The following is a 19,709-nucleotide window of genomic DNA, read 5'->3' as shown; positions in this document are numbered from 1 at the left end:
ATCAACTGTAGACTGGAAAAAGAAAACGTGGTACATATACACCATGGAATACCATGCAGCCATAAAAAAGAATGAGGTCATGTCCTTTGCAGGAACATGGATGGAGCTGGAGGCTATTATCCTTAGCAAACTAAGGCAGGAATGGAAAGTCAAATACTTCATGTTCTCACTTATAAGTGGGAGCTAAATTATAAGAGCATGTGGACATATAGAGGGGAACAACAGACATTGGGCCTATTGGAGGGTGTAGGGTGGGAGGAGGGAGAGGATCAGGAAAAATAACTAATGTGCACTAGGCTTAGTAGCTGGGTGATGAAATAATCTTTACAACAAACCCCCATGGAAGAAGTTTACCTACATAATAAACTTTACGTGTACCCCTGAATCTGAAATAAAAGTTAAATTAAAAAAAAGCCCTCCTTAAGGCTTGTTTCCTCTCCTGTAAAGGAGTCTAATAATAATGCTTTGTTCACAGGGCTCTGGTGCAGGTGAAAAGAGATTAAAGCAGGAAAAAGTACTAACCCAGGGCCCTAGCACTGAGGACTCATGTGTTGGCTGTCATTATAATGTCTTTCCTTCCCTTATACATCTCCCAAGTCTTCAGGCTTTACTAATCCAATAGGTTATATTTATGAGTTTCCACAGGAAGTGCCATCCAGGACCCTGCCAAGGCACCCATGCCCAGAGAGAAAAGCTTGCAAAATGGACAGAATCTCCATCATTGATTATTTTAATGCATGGACACTTCAGAACTAAGCATAGTGAATTGCCTTGATTACAACATAAAATGACGATGTGCTATTAATTAAATTAATGGAGATAAAATATCTGTAGCTTGTAGTGGAAATTTGTTTTCTAATATATTTGCTTTATCATCTCATTTAATGAACCCTATCCCTAAAGCACCCTGTCCACCGATTACATTATCATCTCCATTTTACAGGTGAAGAGATGAAGTTTCCAAGACATTTAGTGATTTGCTCCAAGGTGCATGCTAATCTGATTCCTAGTCTAGTGTTCCTTTTTCCCCATCAACAAGAATGTGGTTAAAGCGGCATTTATGTGTCTGTCTCATCTATTCCTGTGCATAATTGCTTTACTACTTCAACCAACGACTATACAAATAATTTCATGTAGTTTTCAAAAACAAAGGGAAATTGGACAAAGTAGTAAATAACTCATTTTACATTTAAATAGGCTTGAGGAGCTTCAGAAAAATGTAAAAGTTTGAAATTCTATCTAATTGTTCACAAAGCCTGTGCTATGCTATCACAGTTTTCATTAAAAGTGGTCATTTAGGAAACTTACTATCCTGGATGGATAATTTCCCAGAGTAAAAGACCCACTAACAGGGAATTGTGGTCATCTGGACTGAGGGCATGTGTTTTATTGGTGCAATAATTATGGGAGAGTTGTCATTTTCCAACCCTGTTTTGGAGGTGGAGGTGAGTGGAAAAAGCCGTATCAGCCCTGCACTGCCTGCCTCTGAACTTTACATGAGAAAAATAAACTCCCTTTTACTTCCCTTTATTTTGGATTTCTGATATTCCCAGCTAAATCTAATCCCAATACAGCCACTCTCCTGAATTTCCTCCCCAGATGAAAGCTTAGATTTCCATTTCTGGCAAAATGGGAGCTAAAAGACAGACGTGCGTGGTGAATGTGCATTCACCATTCTTTCAGCTTCTGCTGAAGATTTTTCATCTCCCCGGCCTCTGCTGAACTTACTTGTTGGGACATGACCATATTGGTGGTTCTACTCTGGAGAGTTCCGGCCTTACGTCAACCTCCTCCAGAATGCAACAATGAAGGGGCGACATAGAAAATAATCTCCAAAGATGGCCACCATCAATTTTTTCCTTCCCTATATGCACATGCCACCCCCTCTTGAAAAGGGGGTCTATTTCTCCTCCCTTTTAAATCTAGGGTAGCCACGTAACTTTGACCAACAGAATGTGGAGGAAGTGATGTTCTGGATCTTGGGACTTCTTATCCCCAGGCTTGAGAGAGGACTGGAAGTTTCCTTTTTGAAGCCAGCTTCTGTGTAAAAGGCTGACTACCCTAAAACCGCCAAGCTGTGAGAAAGCCAAAACTAGCTACGCAGTGAGGCCACAGGAGAAGCACCAGCTCATCCTATAACTAAGTAAGTCCTTCTTGGGGCTTCTATCACAGCCCAGCCACTAGCTGAATAAGGCTGAGTCGGTGACCCCTAATCAATGACCAAGGAAGCAAAAACTGCCTGGCCAATCCTACCTGAAGTCCTGACCCATAGAATTTAAGAAATAATAAATCATCATTATCTGAAGGCACTAAGTTTTAGGATGGTTTGTTACAGAACAATAGATAACCGAAATAGCTGGGGAAGGATGAGAGAACACTTCTGAGGTAAAGACAGGGAGAATTGGTGAGAAAACCCTACTCTGCTGTCAGTTTCTCCTGGCTCCCAGTCTCCCAGGACTGAGATGTTTTTTAAAAAGTGGGAAGTACAACTATTATTTCCATAGACAAGTAAACTCTGCATTCCCAAGAATTAACCTACAATGCAAATTTGGAACACAACTTGTTCAGAAGTTGGCAACTTATTCAATGCCCTTCAGCACTCATTCTTGACATACAAGTGATATTGAGCACCACTGTTCATTTATGTGTCAGACTAATGCCTTGTATGTGAAGCAGACATGAATACCAGGTTAGTCCTGAGCAATTCCAAGGACAGTAATAGTACTATACAATTGTCTGTGTACTATATCTGGTGTAACATGATTATGGGTAATTATGTTAATCAGTACTTTTTATGGCCATCTATTTATTGAATTTGGTTTTCTAAAAGAAAAAATGAATACCAAGGTATATATGATCTACTGAAAACCTTTACTTATTTCACCACAGAAGTTTCTCAGAGGAAAATTCTCTATGCCAACCCAGCAGAAGACAAGATGTTTAAATAGAGAAATTTTTATAAACATGCTTTCCAGGGACACACTAAGCATGTCAATGGAGAATCATTTTACTAAAACTATCTGCTTGGTTACTAAGAATCATCAAAGTATTTATAGTTCAGTTAATTTAAGAAGAGGGCTTCAGAGTTTTTAATTTCTGAAATTAGTACAGCTTTTTAATTTCTGAAATGAATATTAAAATGGTGGCTTGAAAGTGTTTTGGTGGACAATATTTTTCAACTATGATTGGCTGCTAGAAGCATTTGGAATCCTTCCATTCCTGCCTGTCTACCCCCTCCCCCACCAGAGGTTTCAGTTAATTGTTCTGGGGTGGACATCAGGCAACAGGATTTTAAAAAAATACTCCATAGGATTCTAATACCCAGCTAAGACTGAAAACATCATTGAAAGAGTGTGGGCTTTGAAATAATCCCTAGGATTGAATTCCAAGCATCAGTAGTTTTATAACTGAGGCAAATGGCAAAACCATTGTAAGGTTCTATCTATGGCAGTGGTTCTCAAAGTGGGATCCCTTAGTAAGCAGCATTGGCAATACCTGGAGAACTTATTGGAAATGAAAATTCTTTGGTTCCACCCAAACCTACTGAATCAGAAAGTCTAGGGAAGGGGGTGGGGCTCAGCCTCCAGGTGGTCCTGCCACAGGCTACAGTTTGAGAAGTACTGTGCCACATGATAAGAATTACAAGGGCTGACTCTATGTACCTTCGTCATTCCTCAATAGCGACATAAATTTTCACAGTCTAGAACTCTTCTCTCTCTCCTTGTCAAGGTATCTTGCTTTTTAAAAAATTGTAAAAGTCTAGTAGCAAAAACTTCAAGAAAGTAAATGCATTGTTTTATTTCTGATTCTTCACTTTTATCGTGTTATAATTAGAAAAGCAGAAAGAATTAAAAAACTACTTTGTAATGTTATTAACATTTGATATAAATTTGGCTTTTACAAGAAATATCAAATTTTGCATATTGTTAAAAAAACTTCTTAATCTGCTTTTTCACACACCACATCTTTTACATGCTACTATTTAATACAATATTTGTGCATATTTTTGGTGTAGACTTATATTCCATTATATAAATATACCATAATTTATTGAATCCATCCTTTATCAGTTGTTTATAATTTTTGCTTTTATAAATACTGTTCCCATTAATTATTTAAAAATTGTTTACATCCACGATGCCATTCTTGGGAGCAGTTTTCAAGGTGTGGTATTGCTGGATGAAAGCATGCAGTGGCTATTAATGCACGTTGACAAATTGTCCTTAAAAAAACTGCACCCTTAGCAAGGGATGAGAATGCCAACTCTTTCATACCACAGTTCTTGCTATATATTACTAGTTTGTTTAATCTTTGTCAATTTAATACAAGGATGAGTTCATAGTGTTTTTCTTTAATGAAGTTAAATCTTTTTGTCATTTTGTTTTTGTTTACTGCCTATCTGTATTTCTTTATTCTCATTATTTGTCCATTTTTTTAAAAATGTGAGTATTCACCTTTTCTTTCCTATTGAATTGTAAATGCTCCTTATATATTAAGGATTACTTTTACCGACAATTGGAGGTAAGAAAGATATCATAAAAACTCAATTGAGTAATATCAGAATGAGTTAATTTCAATTTATTGTTAATAAGAACTATAAATAATTTGGTTGGATTAGACTATTGCAAATCTGGCAACAATCAGCATCTATTTCCCTTTCCTAGGCCTGAGCTATGCTGAACAAAATTTAGTCCTTCTCTGATGATTGGAGATCTTGTGGTGCCTACGGGGGATTATTCTAAATTTTCCATTGTGCAAAGAGAATGAGACACAGAAAACCCAAGTCCTGGCTCCACAGGCTACCAGTTGGACAACCTAGACTGGGCAAGTAATTTAACTTCTCAGTGCTTTGGTTTCCTCATCTTTCAAACAGAAATAACAAAAATAACCTCTACTCATATGATGACTATGAGAAACAATATGTGTAAGAGTTAAGCACATAGATTTCAGAGCCTTTCTGGATTTGAATTCCCACTCTACCATTTAATAGCTATTGAGTTGGGAAAGTTCTTAATCCCTCTGGTCCTTAGTTTCCTTACCTGTATAATGAGGAAAATAATATAATTTACCTATTAGGGTGGTTGTAAGGATTAAATAAGTAAAACCTATGTGCCTACCTATCTATGTATCTATCTATCCATGATACCTGTTTACCTATCATCCATATAGCTACCTATCGATAGTCTATCTGGCATTTAGAACAGTAGCTGGCAGGTAATAAGCACAATAATCATTATAATTAAATAAAATAACTTTATATTATGTCCTTTCTTAACCACAGTCCCTCACAAATGTCACTGGTAGGGACTATAACTGCTATAGGGGCCACCGCAATATTGGTAGTTGTATAAAATTGGGTCAAATCTCTACCAAACCCAGGACATACTCTGGAAATGAGTCTCTGAATAAGGCTCTAGCACGAACCTGCTTTTTTGGTGATTCACCTCATTCTATTCAATGTGAAGGGAAGGAAAACCAATCTGGCTTTTGTTAGCTGAATAGACTACAAAGCTAACCATGTGAATCGATTTTTTTGCTTCCATCCTAGAAACCCACCTTCAGCAGACAAGCCATAAAAATAGTGTACCCAAGGTGCTCTAAGACAGGGTTACGTCGTTTCCTCTCACAAAGCAGAACACTAAATTGATTTTTAGATTAATTGTCTATAGTTGGGTTAACTAAATTCTGTGTTCTCTGATTCATGCTCTGTACTAGTTCACAAGAAAATTTTTGGTCTTAACACTTAATATGAATCATAATTAATGCAAAAGATAATTAAAAGAATCTCTCAGCATTTTGGTCATTTTATCAGATGAAACTCCCACTTTTATCCCCATGATTTACACTGTATAAAAGAAAATATACCCATATGGAATACGCTTGTGAATCAAAAACAAGGCCAGTGCCCAAAATACAAATCAAAAACACTGTCTAGAACAACAGGCTTCAACTAATGAATTAAAATGATTGCTGGTTTCTTTAAAATATTAAGCTCATCAATGCTTGCCAAAAACCCCTTGGCTAGCTGAGGGATTCAAACTGCATTGTTCAGCTAGAGTTTGAAATCCTTCCATTCATCATTGACATGTGAGAGACAAGACAAGGTTTTTGACAAAAAGGGGATGAGGCGCCAGATGGTTTCCATCTGTATCTCCATTGATTGTACAATGAAAACCCACCTTCCCTAATCAGAAGGCTGTGCCATACATGGAAAATGAATACCCAGTGTTTTTAAAGAAGCACAATCACCCCTTCCCAACCATAGATGTATAAATATTAATGAACACAATCTGGTTCTAAGCAAATTTAGCATGAACTTTTAGCAACCCTCCCTTGACAACTTCCTCTCTTTTTAACTGAATTAAGCTTCTAAGTTCTGTGATTAAAAATAGCAAACCCTGCACTGAAGTTGGATCTGTGACTGAGGTAAACCTCTCCCTTCCAGCTAGTAACCAGTTAACGTAGCTCATATGATTGTGTGCTTTTTATAACCAAAAAAGGGTCTTAATTTGAATGGATGTTTAGCACATATGAATAGTGAGATATAGAATCCATACAAATAAGCAGAAAATTGATAAATTAACCTATCATTTATGCCATGACTATTTCCAAAAGTACTTGAGCAAATTTAGAGATTATTACACACAATACTGAGATACTTGTTAAATAACTTCATTTCTGTAAAACCCTGTACTACATCATATATTGATGCATATTTTAACTTTCCTGTAAGCTAATAGAGAGTGTTAAGACAGTTTTAATAACTAATGTTAAAAATAAAATAGTAGATTCCTTTCTTGGATATTTGAACTTGAATCATAGTATCACAGTATCTCTAACCAAGAAGATTTCATTAGTCTTATTCCTTCTTGATTTACTTCCTGAGGCTTTCCTCTAAATATCAGAAGAGACTTAGATTTGAAAATTTCCATTAATTCCTTCCTTTGTTTCTTTTCTTTTTAGTTCAAACTGGGAAGGTTTGCATTCGTGCTCCAGCTTATGTGTCTTTAATCTGTTGAAGCAATGCATTTTCCAAGATGCATATTCCATGTTTTCACCACTAATGGTTCCCTGTGGATCAAAGTGGTAAGTCTTTTAAAGCAAAATATATCAAATCAGTCCAAAGATAATATGAAAAATTAAATCCACATAGTAAGCTTTAGTCTTCATGTGACTGGAAGGAATTAATCTTTTTCCTCTCCTGCAACATGCATTGTCCTCCTGCTGTCAATAAACAAAATATTACTGAGTACCTACTATGTGCCTGGCATTAGGCTAAGCACTGAAGATCGACACATTGGACAGTGTTGCTATTCTCAGGCACAGATGCTATTTCAGAGCCATCCTTCAGAGATTGGCTAAAGAATGTTCTTTGCTGTATGATAGCAACATTGTGCACAGAGCTCACATGTATTTCCATTGCAATGATCAAGCCTGTCTCTTAGCTCCCAGTTGCCTTTTGGGAATAAGTTCTTAGTGGAACTTGCCAGTGTTACCAGCAGTGTTGCTGTTTGTTTAAGGTTCAGTTTCACCAGGTCATGGCAAGTTTTTAAAACTCGTCCTAGCCCAATTTGTTTGTCAGCAGCATGATCAGATATCAGAATAACATCAATAAAGCTGGAGCAAAATATGAGCTAAAGCTGCAGAGAAAATGCTGAGCTTATCAAAATGCATTTTGGGTTATGTTCGGGGCAAGAAGAACAGGAAAGGCTAGACCCACAGCTTGAGCCAGATGGTGCAATGTTAGCATTAGACAAAAAGGAAGAGAAATAATTTCTCTCCTCGTTTCTTTTGTAATTTTCATCAAGAACAATACTATCCAAACTGCAAAAAAGATACCTTAAATGGTTCATTTTAGTAGTAAACTGAAAAAATAAGAAGATTGAAAGTAAGTAAAAAAAAAAAAAAAGAAAAATAAGTAAGCACATATATGTGTTTAAGTCTCTAGGCTCAGATGCACTGGATCTTCAGAAATAATGGGAAAAAACAAACAAGCAATAAATAATTTTTTGACATATGAGAAAATTAAAATTTTTCTTGATTATCAAAAGAGGGAGCTGGGGCAGTGAGGGGAGAAATGTAGGTGTGGAAAACAATATTCCATAAAATAGTCATAAAAACCATAATTCTATAAGTTACATTTAAATATATGGTTTATGAGTACTATTAAAAGAAAATTATGAGGTATTCAAGAAGAGGTAGCACAGAGTTGGGGAGGAGACATAAATATGTCATATATGATATGTGATATTTGACATATATACTATATGTTATATTACATATACATATATATCAATATATGTAAATATAGTCACCTTGATATATATGTATATGTAATATAACATATATGTAAGTTATATGCATATAGGCAAGGTTGCATCACATCCCTATTTCAGCAAGGTATTTGACAAAGTCTTACAAGATATCCTCAGGGTAAGACTGTAGAATATGGTATGAATGACAAAGAATGAATGAATGAATTGGACAACTGTTAATTAATTAATCAATGTCACTTGAGGAAATGGTATGTAGAAATATCCCATTGAGCTCTTTCCTGTCAAAAAATTTATTGATTTGGGTGAAGACGAGAGAATTATCATCACAATTGAATGGTTGTAGATAACTGACATAATCATGTTTCAAAATGAATCTGAACAAATGGGTAAAAGAAATCAGATGGAATTTTTTTTTATGTAATTATTTTTGTAGAGACAGGGCCTTACTATGTTGCCCAGGCTGATCTTAAACTCCTGGCCTCAAAATGATCCTCCTGCCTCGGCCTTCCAAATGCTGTGCTGGGATTACAGGCATGAGCCACTGTGCCCAGTCTCAGATGAAATTTACAGAGGAAACTATAAAGTACTGCACTGAATATCCAAAACTTGGTTAGAAATTACAGGATGTAGGGTTTGGGGAGACTGGATGACAGCAGTTTAAAATTTAAAAATTTAAGTTGACACAGTAGTATGGTGGCAAATTTGAAAAAAAAAATTGTCAGTAGGATCTTAGAGAAAGAGTAACAGAACATATTTGTCCTCTTCACTCCCATTATTCGTTGTCATCCTGGTGGTGATGAGGACTTTATCACATACTAGCAAGTGCTATAAGGAGAAATTACCATGAGCAAGAAGTGGCCCTGTTTGTTTTGTTATTGATCCACTGTGGAGTTTATCAGATTGATCCTCAGGAACTGGCTGACCTGGGACATAAGTAAAGTATGAAATGAAAGATCCAGGATCCTTAGAGGAAGTCTAAAGAATAGAAAACAAAAGGGAGAAAGTGAAGCAAGCATGAGGTATGGATATAGAAATAGACACAGCGTTCCATGACATAGACCAAAAACAGCTTCATATGTGAAAGTTTCATTTATGAGAGAGCTTTTGCATTGAAGATCAAAGGGGAACTCATAGACTGCTCAATAAGTTATGCGAGTACAATTGTTTTTCATATGAGAAAAATGGAATCAGATCCCTACCCCATGCCATATAACACAAGAATCCATTCCAGATGAAATATATGCTTAAATGTAAAGATAACATTTTTAAAGAATATAAATTTTTTACCACTGAACTCTATACCTAAAATGGTAAAGACAGTAAGTTATATGTGTATATATTTACCTCAGTAAAACCTTTAAAAAAGACATTTAAGTCCTAAAAGAAAGAAAATATAGAATAGAAAGAAGATAATTTCTTAAAGTATAATAATAATAAATAAATTTAAAAAAAAGAAAAGTTGAAAAATTACTAACCATAAAAGAATAAATTGACAACATTAAAATTTGACTACATTAATAATTTGACTACATTAAAATTACATCCCAGAAGAATGACTCCCACAAACAATAATGGTGAGAAGAAGAGCTATTCTGCCTTCAACAAGGTGGTGACCCAAGAATACATCATCAACATTCACAAGATCATCCAGGGAGTGGGCTTTAAGAAGTGGGCTTGAGCACTCAAAGAAGTTTGCCATAAAGGAGATGGTATTCCAGATGTGTGCATTGATGCCAGGCTCAACAAAACTGTCTGAGCCAAAGGAATAAAGAATGTTCCATACTGTATCCAAGTGCAGTTGTCCAGAAAATGTAGTCAGAATGAAGATTCACCAAACAAACTCATGCATTGGTTACCTGTGTACCTGTCATCACCTTAAAACATCTACAGACAGTCAATGTGGGTGATATCTAAACACTGGTTTTCAAATAAAGTTTATAAGACTGCTAATAAAAATAGCATATGTTCATTTAAAAAAATTCCATAAAGTGAAATAGTAAGCCAAAAATTGGGAGAATTTTGCAACACCTAAAAATGACAAAGGATTTCCCTCTCTCTCTCTCCATACACACACACACACACACACGCACACACACACACACATGTTTATAATTACTATAAATCAAAAGAGAAATGAGTGAAGACATGAACAGTATTTAACCAAAAAAAGGAAGCATTAATGGTAAAGACAGACAGGAAAAGATGTCGAACCTCATTAGAAATCAAAACATGCTTTTTCAGATCACAATAAGGTACATTTTAGATGGACAAAATTTAAAAGCCTGACATTACCAAATGTTAGCAAGGATGTGGAGCAAAAAAGAAGCCTAATGCACTGCTGCTTGGAGGGAGTGTTGACTAGTTCAATCATTCTGAAAAACACATTTGAGTTACCTAATAAAGAATATATTTACCCTCTGATCCAGCAATTCTACTCCTAGAAAAACTTACTCAACATGAACCAAAGACACATGCAAGAAAATTCACATAGCTTTATTTGTAATGGCATATCACTGGCAATAAACTCTCCAAAGAAGAAATAACCCAAAAGTCTACACAGACTACACAGAACAAAGTGATATATTTGCCTAGCAGAACATTATACAGCAGTGGAAAATGGACAAATTCCAGCTTTATATACTGGATGAATACATCTTAGAAATACAAATATGAATGAGAAAAGCAAGTTGTAGGAACATATATATGACATGCTACCATTTTTATAAAACCCACAGACTAGCCAAATTTTAGAATATATTGTTTAGGAAGATGAACACACATATGTAGTACAGCTAAAACTCATCCAAATGATAAACACAAAATTGATAATAGGGAGGCAGGAGATAGGATCAGGGAGGAATACTACATATTTAATAACAACATTATTGGTAATATCCTACTTCCTCAAATGAGTCTTGGCTTCATGGGGGACTTAATCCATTACCAAGCTTCATAGACTACATATACGTTATAACATGTAAATTTATTTGTACATAAAACAAATTAAGGAAAAAAAGAAAAAGAGGGAGACCAAGGAAGGCAGGCCCCTTTAACCCCACCGAAGTTATGTAGGCACTGCCTGGCAACCCAAGGTGTAAAGAAACATTTTGCTTCTTTCTCTGTATTTCAAATGGGTTATGAGTCAACATACAGCTTAACATTGGATTCTTTCTGGAAACGGGCTAGTCTGTCTAATTTTTCATTAATTCTATGTCAGTAGGGCAAGGTTACCAAGGTACGTACACCTTCTAGTTAAGAGAGGGGAACTTCTCACCATATTCAGCACTAAAGCTATATCTGCAGTATATACAACATGAACCAAATACTTCTCATATAGTTCCAAGAATTGAACTATATTTTATGAGAAGTATTCGAAAAAATAAAGAGCTTCCCAGGAAAGTTAATGTAGACACTGGGGTGTTGAAAATGCATTTCACACGAATGGCTAAGTGAACTTGAATTTGAGATATTCAACTGAGAGAAGAGATTAGGAGAACTGTGATAGCTAACTTCAGAAATTAAAAAGAAATGCTGTGAAATTTTAAAAAAATTTTTGCTTTATGCTGCATATAGAGTGGCTCCCCGCTGCCAATGGATAGAAATGTACTGAGGCTGATTTAAGGTTTGAAAATTAAAATATCAGCTCACAACAGCTAGTTGGATGACTGACTCTAGATGGTGGCCTATTAGAGTCCAACAATTTCCTAGAGCTATCAGAGAATGTTATCCTTTAAAAATGTTTGGAACTTTCATTTTTCCTATAATGGATTATATTTTATAATTCAGACCACAGCTTAGTATATTTTTGGTTTAAAAATAATAATATTATATAATGTTTATCTCGAGTTCAGTTATATGATTTATTTTTCATTTCTACTAACTTAGTTCCAGAGATAAAGAATGAATGACTCTGCTTCTCACTACCTAACTCTGTGTAATTCACTTAATCTCTCAAAGCCTCAGTTTCTTCAGCTGTAAAATGGGAATAATAACAAGACCTATCTGTAGTGGGTTAGTGACCCCCCAAATCTGTCCAAGTTCTAATCCCTGGAGCCTGTGAATATGTTATCTTGCAAAGAGACTTTGCAAATGTAGTTAGGGATTTTCTGATAAGGAGATTATGCTGGATTATCTGGTGGCCCAGTATGGTCATAAAATTCCTTATAAAAAGGATGCAGGAGAGGTCAGAGGCAAAGGAGATTATGTGATGATGGAAGCATAGATCAGAGTGATGTACTTTCTAAAATGGAGGGAGAAGCCAAAAAATCAAGGAGACATGTGGCCACTAGAAGCTGAAAAAGGCAAGGAAATGGATCCTTCGCTTAGAACCTCCACGAGGAATTAGTTCTGCGACCCTTTGACTTCAGCTCTGAGAAACTCATTTCTGCCATCTGACCTCCAGAACCGTAAAATAATACATTTGTGTTGTTTTAAGCAACTAAGCTAGTGGTAATTTGTTACAGCAGCAACAGGAAACGAATTCACCATCTCATAGGGCTTTTGTGGGGATCACATGAAATAAACCAGTAAAAAGTTCTTGGCTTCTATTACTATTATCATCGACCTTATTTTCTCAAAATGAAGATTCAGTGTCACAATTCAGTAACTGCCCTCAGTTATTTCCCTCATAAGGCGTTTTCATACTCCTTGTATGTTAATGACACGGGGAAAAGACCCTGGATGGGAGTAAGGAATTCACAGCCATAATGCTGAGGGTCCTGACAGCTGCTCGACTTCTCTAGGCCTCCATCCCTTAGCTATAATTAGAGGCTTGATTGTTCTAGCTCTAAAATGCAAAGATTATGTGCTTACTTAGGCAGTCCAATAAATGCTTTCTAAGTCCACCCTCTTGCTGCTCTCTGATGGTTTATCTTGCAGCTAGTATCTGAATTCTCCAGTGCCAACTGCCCCTGGGTTATCTTTACTTTGGGCACTGATTAACCAGGCAGTCCTAATTCCATGCTTTAAAAAAAGGAAGATGAAAAGAGGACTAGCGGTTCTTAGCTTAAATTTATGTTTAAAAAATATACTCGGTGTTTTACAAATTATGTTCTTAGCAACAAATCCTAGCTTTAAGGGTCCATGTAAATTTGCCCTGGAGCCTTCTGTTTTTAATTCAAGGCAGTTGCTTTCAAGAACAGGGTTGACTGGCCATCCTCACCAAGTGTTCTGCCAAGGCTCTTATCCTCCTAAGTGGCAGGACGTTTGACACACTTTCCTTGTTGCTAAAGGTTTAGATAATAGTACATAGGAATCAAACATGACCAAAATAGAACAGACACCAAAGTAATGTTGAGCACAAGCTCTCTTTCATATCTCCACTTTCTCCAACTCACCATGGAGAGAAGGACTGTGAAAAAGCTTTGCCATCCATAAAATATTCTTTAAATGCAAAACATTCCTCTTGATTTGAACTCAGCATAGGGTTGGATGTTGTGATAAAGATTCAGACGGCACTCAGTTGACACAGAGAAAGTGCTACTTCGATATGAGGCAACCCTCAAAACTTCCTTCACAAGGTGGTCTTGAGAGAAGAGTAGATCTTTACTAGCTGGAGAAAACAACAGGGACATTTTGTGGAAAAGGAATGATGTGTGCAAACGCAGAGAGGCTTCCTCTAAAAGAAGAAGTTACTGTGTTTGGCATGTCATGGGGAGCGAACAGACACTAACTGGAGATGACGTTAAGGTTAGCTGCTACCAGTCTGTGCTTGCCATACTGGTCATCTGAATTTTACTTTGTAGCATTCAGCAATTAAAGAGACAACTGTCATCAGGGATGGGGCATGTTCTGATTGGGTTTTTTCAGAAAATAGGTAAAAACTGGTAGAAGTATCCAGTATGGGACAATAATTGAGGTCTGGGAGAGGGGCTGTCAGAGTGAAAAGAGGGAGGTGTTGAACTGGAGCTGCCTTCATTGAAAACCAAGTGGATGTTGGAGAGACAAGGTCTACAAGGACCTGGAGGCTTCCAGCTTGGCTGATTAGATATATGGCAGCATCACTGGCCACACTATAAAAAACAAGGATGGAGGAAGACAGAAAAAAGGTTGGGACCACAGACACTAAACTGAGTGGGTAGATAGAAGGCAAAGAGAAAGTGAGAACCCTAGAGAAAAGAACCACTTGGGCAAAGTAAGGCATGGAAGCAGACAGGAAATGCGTAGGCAGAGGGACACAGGAGATTAAAAAAGGATGATGTCAGAGAAACCAGATGCAGAAAGATGGACATGGAGGTGCAGATCAGCTGCTGTGCCAAATGTGGCAATATGGTCTGGTAAGTAAAGGACAGAAATGGGCACCACAGAGCCACATCCAAATCCCCAGGACCCTGAGCATCCCAGTGTGGAGGTGAACTCTTCCCCTCTCCCTAACTTGGTGAGATACTTCTCACAACATTTGACATATGCCTTGTGCAAAGTATGGGTATATCTGCTACATGAAGCCAAGGGGAATGGAAGCTTTCCCATATTCCCATAATGCCAGAAGGCAGAGCCTGGGTCTAGCCACCCCCACTCAACAACTTAAAACCAAATCAGTCCCCAAAGTATTGAAAAGGCAAGATAGGAAACAATGAGTAATGTGGGCCCAGGAATGAAACCAAAGCACGCAGCAATATGCACACATGCAGATGCAACGCTGGCCTCCTCCTCCGCGGCCCTTCCAAACTGTTCAGAAAGAATAGACGATTAGGCCTCAGTATAATTCGTTCTCTTTCACAGAAGTAGAAATTAATTGCCGCTGAAGTGACTAGAGAAAGCAAAAAACTACATAGATGCTTATACACACAATAATCATTAAATGTGCCCTTCAGAGCAGTCGTGGGAGAAAGTGGGGATTGGGAGAGAATTAAAAATGACACTTATGTACTGAGACCTCAGGGTGAGTCAGAAAACAATAAAATTCCTGTTAAAGGAAAAAGAGAGGAAAGAAATAACACTGGTATAACAATGTATAGTATATATCTGGGGGCAAGTGCAGGGAGCTGTGCTTTTCACATGGTAGGGAATGCTAGATCCTAAGAGAGATCCTAAGGGAGATCCTAAGACATACTGCCTTTCTAAGCGGGGGAAAAAAAGAACAGAAGAAGGAATACTGGCAGGAGACTGAGTCACACAGAGGAAAGCCCAGCGCTGCGAGGGATCACAAGAACTGTACGCACCACTCCAAGTTCCTCATAGCCTCAGAAAAGGATGGCCCGGTGTGTAAACGCACAGCAGTAAACAAGACATGCCTCAATGCACGACTTGATCATGAAAGACGGAGTCAGAACGCAAAGTTCAGGTTTCTTAAAATATATAGATATTACACACACACACACACACAAATGCACACACACTTCTCTTTCTTGAGTTTGAAAAAGTGTATCTGTCTGCTTGAGTAAATTGGAAGTTTAACAACAGCAATGGGTGCTTTTTAGCTTTCCTCTGAGCCTGACCGTTGAAAATAAGTCAAGTTACCAGAATGCATTCTACATTTCACATTCTTGCACTGCCCTTAAATACAGACTCTGAGGATGCATTTCTATGCTTAGAGCACACATTATTCCCTGGTGTGGTGGCCTGGAAGATCACATACATCTAACCACCTGGGCCAGGCTTCTTTGAATTGCTGTGAATTGCTCATTTACCAGGAAAGATTCTCTTCTACTATGTGAATCTCTTCACATGATGATCAGAGAATCAGCTAATTAATGCTAAAATCAGGTACAGATAGAAACATTCCAGTTCTCAGGTCTGGCCAATGTAGTAAAATCCACTTTAGAAAATGGAAACCCTTAAGTCTCATTGCAGAGAGTTGATGCAAAAGAGATCATCCAGTCCCTATATCAATCAAATGTGTGTGGACCTAGTGCTTTTCTCCATGATCATAAAAATGTGTATATATATATAAAATGAAATATTATTCAGCCAATAAGGCATGACATCCTGTCATTTGCACCAATATGAAATGGAATTGGAGGTCATTGCATTAAGTGAAATAAGCCATCCACAGAAAGACAAATATTGCATGTTCTCACTCATATGTGGGAGTTACAAAAGTGGATCTCATGGAGGAAGAGAGCAGATTGGTGCTTCCCAGAGGCTGAGAAGAGTAGGGGCAAGATGAAGAGAAGTTGGTTAATGGGTACAAAAATACAGTTAGATGGAAGGAATAAGGTCTAGCACTCAAAAGCACAGCAAGGAGACTATAGTTAACTATTGACTGTACATTTCAAAATAGCTAGAAGAGAAGAACTGGAATGTTTCCAACACAAAAAATGTCTGTAGCAATGGATATACTAATTACCCTGATTTAATAATTACACATGTACACATGTATCAAAAGATCACATGTACACAAATATGCACAACTATTATATATTAACAAAAAAGTTTGCTGGAAAAAAGGCGGGTAACAGATCTTTGTTACTTTTCTGGATTTATTCAAGGATCCTCCTGTCTATGTATGCCAAGCCAGAAAGCAGATACAGGGAAGAAAATGAACATACTTTTGGGCTCAAAAACCAAATTTACCCAGCAGGAAATGGGTTTTCCCTTCTCTGAACTCCTATACAACTCTATACCTCCCTGATGACACAGATCATCTCCCGCCTTAAATAATTTTTATTTGTGCTTATGTCTCAGCTCTCCTGCGATTTTGCAAGCTCTTCCCAAGCAGGACTGCATCTTAATATCTTAGCTAATTACTTAGCTGAGTAATCTCCCATGTTTTTCAAGGGCTTTATACTTTCCTAATATGCCTTCAGATGCACTATCTCATTTGGTCTTCATGAGACTGTCAGTTAGGTAGGGCAGGCACAATTATTATTGTTTTCATTTTATTATTATTTCACTTTATACATACAATTGAGATTAAGAAAGGTGAAATGAATGGAAGGTTACATGGCTACCCAGCTTAATTCCAGAGTCCAGAATGAAGCACACTGAACTAGGCTCCCAAACCAGACCTCCATCCTCCACACCAAGCTTTTCCTCCTGCCTTCCCACATGCCACCTTATATGGCTGGTTGTCAGCGAGGTGCCCATTACAAGAAAGATATCTAGAGAGAAGAACAAAGCAGCAGAAACATAGAGCAGCTAAAAAGAGAAAAAGAGATGGACACCAACTGATCTTCATGTTTTTCTAACCTGAAAAGCCCCTGGAACACTGTTGCTAGATATGAGATGACGCCTATCTTTTTATCTCCATAAGAGAGTCATGTAGTAATGCCATTGTCAGAGGGAACAAAAAGGTGTTTTGTGTATGTGTGTGTGTGTGTGTGTGTATGAACATGCATTCTTTCTTTAAAGAAAAAAGTGGCATTATGAGGTTCATGGGATCATTGATGTTGGAGTGGGGAGGGCCCTCAGGGGGCATCTGTTACAGTGTTTCTGGAGACATCCTCAGACAGAAAAGAAAACTGGAGCCTGCTGGGGGATGCTCCTGGCAAAACAACTTCTTAGTTATAAAGGAGTGGTATCTTGGCCCCTCTACTCTCTTATCCAGTTACTGGCCCTCGGTAAGAGAGTAGATGAGAAGGTAGAAGCCCCTGTCAGGTAGGACAGAAGTGCAGAGGTAGAAGGACAAAGATCAGAAGTCCCCCTAAACAAGCAAAAGGCAGTGTCTTAGGTAAGGATCTCCACAAGCAAAGCATGAGAGAACAATTCCTAGGCAAATCAGGCTCTTAATGAAAACACATGAGGGAGTAAGGGAAGCAAGGGAGGGCAGGGGAAAAGACAAAGAAAGATGTGGTGTTAGAAGTCTAGTCTGATCCCACAGGGAGCTCTGGGGTGCAAATTACTCAGAAGTCATTCCGCACAGAGGCAGGGGGCCTGAGCTGTTGTACCTCAGCATCAGGCAGTAACTGGCCAAGGGCTGTCCCGTGGCATGGAGGGTGTAACCTCCCAGGCATGAGGTAGATGAGGTAGATGTCATTGTCTGGATGAGGTAGGTGTCATTGTCAAGGGCAGTCCTCCAGAGGATGGTGCAGATAGGAGGATCTGACAGCCAACAGCCACAGCAGCTGGAGGACAGGGGGACTAGCCCTGTTAAGGGGGCCTGGGTGGGGCACTAACAGCATCTACTATAGGCTTCTTCTCACACCTACAGGAGCTGAACTCCAGGTAGGTAGTCTAATTCAGAGCCGGATGCCCTCTCATGGGAACTATGGCATGGGATCCTCTGCCTGGGATCTGTTGTATTACCCCCTACTTTACAAAACCATATCCATATGTTTTTATATTCTTGACACTTAATGAAACTTTAGAGTCTCTATATTTGTTGGTGCCTTTCAGTCAATCACTACCTCCTTGTGACAACACATGCAAAAAACTTCTTCACAATTCTGTTTTCCTCCAACCAAATTTCTTTTCTCTTTTTTTTTTTTTTTTTTTTTTTTTGAGACGGAGTCTTGCTATGTCACCCAGGCTGGAGTGCAGTGGCACAATCTCGGCTCACTGCAAGCTCCGCCTCCCAGGTTCATGCCATTCTCCTGCCTCAGCCTCTGGAGTAGCTGGGACTACAGGCACCCGCCACCACGCCCGGCTAATTTTTTTGTATTTTTAGTAGAGATGGGGTTTCACCATGTTGGCCAGGATGGTCTCAATTTCTTGACCTTGTGATCCACCCACCTTGACCTGGGATTACAGGCGTAAGCCACCACGCCTGACCCTCCTCCACCCAAATTTCTATTTGTACATCTCAAAGAGAATGGGGTCAATAACTCTCAAAGGCAACCCACTCTATTTTGCTATTAACTACACGTTGGTAACTTTAATAACGTAAAAATCTATTTCTTTATCATTTCCATTCACCAAAGTGATGAAAAATAGGTCTAATTTTTAGAAATTAAATACCTTCTCTTCTACAGGTGAAAGAGCCACAGTTCAGATTGTTCCACCATGTAGGACATGATTGCGTATCTGTTTGCTCATCTGGTCCCTACCCAATGAAGAAATTCCAGTTTGTCCATGACCCCATTTAAGGAGGTGCCCAGAACTACCCAGGAGTCATGTGACCCACATAGATCAAAGGAAGATTATCCTTTTTGTTTGGAACACAGCAGTTCAATTGATGCCGTCTAAAATTAACTTCACGATTTAAATAAACTCTACTATATGATCTATTACACCACTGATTTAAACTGAGTCGTAAATAACAAATCTACATATATTTGCACGTGCTGTCTGTCTCACCCCAACTTTAGTTTCTAGATTGATTTTTTTTAAACTTAAGTATAGGCTTTTATACCTATTCAATTAAAACTTAATCTTGTTCCATCATTGCAATCTGAAGTGATCTCTCCAGGTACTAATTCTGTTACTCAAAGTATGTGCCATGCTTCCAGGTTTCAAGTCAATCATAACGTTGACACATATATTATCTATACCCTCATCAAAATCATTGATAGGAAACAGTACCTTGATGGGGCTAAAAGCGGATCCTCATAGCCC

General features: G+C 38.1%; 1 protein-coding gene across 14 annotated transcripts in view; it reads right to left on the bottom strand.

Moving 5' to 3' along the window:
- Positions 1-19,709, bottom strand: part of LOC105488927 (thyroid hormone receptor beta) — a 381,615-nt gene that overhangs the window by 306,983 nt on the left and 54,923 nt on the right. Inside the window, exon 1 of one of the 14 annotated variants that reach the window (XM_071090820.1) lies at positions 13,613-13,630. The exons of the other annotated variants lie outside the window; for them this stretch is intronic. The gene's annotated coding sequence lies outside the window, so the exon portion shown is untranslated. Of the gene's footprint in view, positions 1-13,612; positions 13,631-19,709 lie in introns of those variants that run through there. 14 annotated transcript variants of the gene reach the window in all.

Source organism: Macaca nemestrina, chromosome 2 (assembly GCF_043159975.1).
Source record: "Macaca nemestrina isolate mMacNem1 chromosome 2, mMacNem.hap1, whole genome shotgun sequence".
Lineage (NCBI taxonomy): Eukaryota > Metazoa > Chordata > Mammalia > Primates > Cercopithecidae > Macaca > Macaca nemestrina.
The sequence above is the reverse complement of the archived record's forward strand: the minus strand, read 5'-3'. Positions and strand labels throughout refer to the sequence as shown.